We start from the raw sequence: 3604 nt of genomic DNA on the forward strand, positions 1-3604 counted from the left end.
GCAAAGGCAAACGACAGTCAGGAACATTTCAAGAACTGAAAGTTTCTTCAAGTGCATCAAGAGCTATGATGAAACTGGCTCTCATGAGGACCACCACAGGAAAGGAAGACCCAGAGTTACCTAAATGCTTCACAGAGGTAGAGTAACAGACACATCTCAACATCAACTGTTCAGAGGAGACTGCGTGAATCAGGCCTTCATGGTCGAATTGCTGCAAAGAAACCAATACCAAAAGATACCAGTAAGAAGAGACTTACTTGGCCCAAAAAACACGAGCAATGGACATTAGACTGGTGGAAATCTGTCCTTTGGTCTGATGAGTCCAAATTTGAGATTTGTGGTTCCAACCGCCGTGTCTTTGTGAGATGCAGGGTAGGTGAACGGATGATCTCTGCATGTCTGGTTCCCACCATGAAGCATGGAGGACAAGTTGTGATGGTGTGGGGGTGCTTTGCTGGTGACACGGTCTGTGATTTATTTAGAAATCAAGGTACACTGGCTACCACAACATTCTGTAGCTATACGCCATCCCATCTGGTTTGCGCTTAGTGGGACTATCGTTTGTTTTTCAATAGGACAATGACCCAACACACTTCCAGGCTGTGTAAGGTCTATTTGACCAAGAAGGAGAGTGATGGAGTGCTGCATCAGATGACCTGGACTCCACAATCACCCGACCTCAACCCAATTGAGATGGTTTGGCATGAGTTGGACCATAGAGTGAAGAAAAGCAGCCAACAAGTGCTCAGCAAATGTGGGAACTCCTTCAAGACTGTTGGAAAAGCATTCCCTGATGAAGCTGGTTGAGAGAATGCCAAGAGTGTGCAAAGCTGTCATCAAGGCAAAGTGAGGCTACTTTGAAAAATCTAAAATATATTTTTGCACAACACACTTCCACCGGACCACTGAGGTTGCACCTGCAAAAGCCCCTGGCAGGATCTTAATTAGCATGAAATAAAGGTGCACTTGATTAAGCTCACCCAGTGCAATGGGTAGGTAGAGTTCACTCTTTATTAATTAAAACCACTGGTTTTGTCCATGATGCGCAAACCCTCCAGCACACCAGCTGAATGAAATCAAGCGCACCTAATCTCAATTGGGAAATTGGACCAATAGAAATTATGTTCAGTGGCTTGCAGGTGTACCTAATTAACCAGCCAAATTAGAAGGGTCTAGGATTCCTTTGTAAGGCGCAGCAAAAAAGACAATCAGATACAATATCAGGGATCTCCTGGTAAGGCTTCTGGCTACCATTAGTTCTGACTACTGAGGTTTTGATGAGAAAAATGGCTGTGAGTTTTGAAATGTCTTTGAGGTAAGTTGTATGGCTCTAGTTTGATTCCCTTGTCTTCCATGTTTTACAGGTAGCTGTATTTAACTGACTAGGATGTTTTTGTTTTTATTTAGAATTTCTTGGATTTGTTGCCTGCTAATTGGAGGGATAACCTGTTATCCTCCACCTAAAGGTGTGTTTTGTTCTGCACATTTAATTCAGTGAAATTAAATGGCTTCAAATGCTGGCATTTTACGATTTGAAACGTATTATTTTCTTTTGTAGGTAATTATAGATATATTCCCCAAAATCAAGTAAAAGGAACTGGCCACAATGCAGCGGAAGCTACTGGCTCCCGTGCCTCGACAGGTGAAGCTACCGGCTCCCGTGCCTCAGCAGGTGAAGCAGCCACCCATAATGCCTCTGCAAGCGTCACGACTGGCCCAAATACCTTAGCTGAAGCAACTGGCCACAATGCTTCATCAAGCGCCACGACAGTCCCAAATGCCTTAGGTGAAGCAGCTGGCCACAGTGCCGCGCAAGCGATCACCCATAATGCCTCGGCAAGTATGGCAACTGGCCCAAATACCTTAGGTGAAGCAACTGGCCACGGTGCCTCGGCAGCGGAAGCAACTGGACACAGTGCCATGCAAACGGCCACTCATAATGCCTCAGAAGCGGCCAACCACAATGCCTCTGCAAGCGTCACGACTGGGCCAAATACCTTGGGTGAAGGAGCCGACTCCCGTGCCTCAGCAGAAGCAGCAACCCATAATATCTCAGCAAGCGTCACGACTGGCCCAAATACCTTAGCTGAAGCAACTGGCCACAATGCTTCATCAAGCGCCACGACTGGCCCAAGTGCCTCAGGTGAAGTAACTGGCCACAGTGCCTCTGCAGAGGAAGCAACTGGCCACAGTGCCACGCAAGCGGCCACCCATAATGCCTCTAAGTGTGGCAGCTGGCCCAAATACCTTAGGTGAAGCATCTGGCCACAGTGCTTCATCAAGCACCACGACTGGCCTAAATACCTTCGGTGAAACAACCGGCCACTTTGCCTCGGCAGAGGAAGCAACCGGCCACGGTACCTCAAGTGCGGAATCTGGTTCAAATGCCTCGGCAGAAGCGACAGGCGCCCTTGCCTCGGCAGAAGCGACAGGCGCCCTTGCCTCGGCAGAAGCGACAGGCGCCCTTGCCTCGGCAGAAGCGACAGGCCTTGAACAGGAGGGCCAACTCCTCAAGCAACATGGATATTAGCAGCAGTGATGTTTCTCAGGATTTTGGGTATGAGGGTGACAATGAAAGCACCCAATGTGTCATCTCCAGCAGCGTTCAAAGCAGCATCGTTGAACAGTCAATTCTCGTACTAACATAGTTACAAATCGGTGTATGAGAAGGGCAATACTGTCTACTCCCAAACCTGCCACACCACTGGGTAGGTTATGCAAACGTCACTACAGTCCGAGAGATATCTCTGAACCAAGCATATCCCCACCTGCTACGACTACTGGGATGCAATGTAATGTGCAACTTCTACACTCACCTGCACTTTGCGTTCTGATTTTGAAATCCGTTGTACTCATCGTCTATCAACAGAATTGCAATGGTAGATTCATCCTTTGGATGACAATTCTGAGTTGTTGCTGACACTTTCTTTAAGCTTCCACTGTATGCTTATGCGTCGGCCAGGGAGTTGCTGCTGCTCGTTCTACCCTGCATTACTTGTAAAACAATAAAATATTGTACCTTTTTTAAAAGTGCCTCCTTGTGTTTTGAAATAGTGTGTTTTAATGTCTACCTTTGGCTTGCTGGTTGAGAACAGTGTTGGTTGCCAGTGCAATTTGTAGTAATTGGGAATGTGGTTCACAGTTCCTTATCTTTTGGATATCAAATCTATAATTTATCTTTGCTGCTGGTTGACAAACCCCAAGATTGTCTCTACGTTAAAGCCACTGACCACGTTTACATGTACATCAATATCCCGTTATTCGGGATCCTGAAGTATTTATTTTGTGTTGCCATGTAAACATCAAATCCTGTTTTACAAAAACCTGAGAAAGCTTGTACCCCGGAGATGGGCTACTGTGGCATATAAACCTCTTCTGTTTTTGTGGTATGCGCAGGCTCCGTTTCGCCTCTTGTGGTTGTCTGACTCTGTCAAACAAATCAATTTAAAGTGGGCTACCTGTCCAGTTTGATCCACCATAACTGAGCTTAATGGCTACTTTCACCCCTAATTTAGACACGTTTCTGCTTACTTACATTAGTTCTGCCATTTGTCAACTATAGTTTAATACATGCAGCTTCTCTTCTGTCATAACTTGTTGCCCC

The 3604-nt window shown here is 46.2% G+C and overlaps 1 long non-coding RNA gene across 1 annotated transcript; it reads left to right on the forward strand.

Annotated features, from left to right (window-relative positions):
- Positions 1-1148: 1148 nt before the first annotated feature.
- On the forward strand, positions 1149-3026 carry LOC116370008 (uncharacterized). The gene is made up of 3 exons (XR_004208693.1): positions 1149-1315; positions 1408-1466; positions 1559-3026. It is a non-coding gene; the product is annotated as an uncharacterized LOC116370008 (long non-coding RNA).
- The last annotated feature ends 578 nt before the right edge of the window (positions 3027-3604 follow it).

The sequence above is a fragment of the Oncorhynchus kisutch genome, unplaced genomic scaffold (genome assembly GCF_002021735.2).
Source record: "Oncorhynchus kisutch isolate 150728-3 unplaced genomic scaffold, Okis_V2 scaffold2384, whole genome shotgun sequence".
Lineage (NCBI taxonomy): Eukaryota > Metazoa > Chordata > Actinopteri > Salmoniformes > Salmonidae > Oncorhynchus > Oncorhynchus kisutch.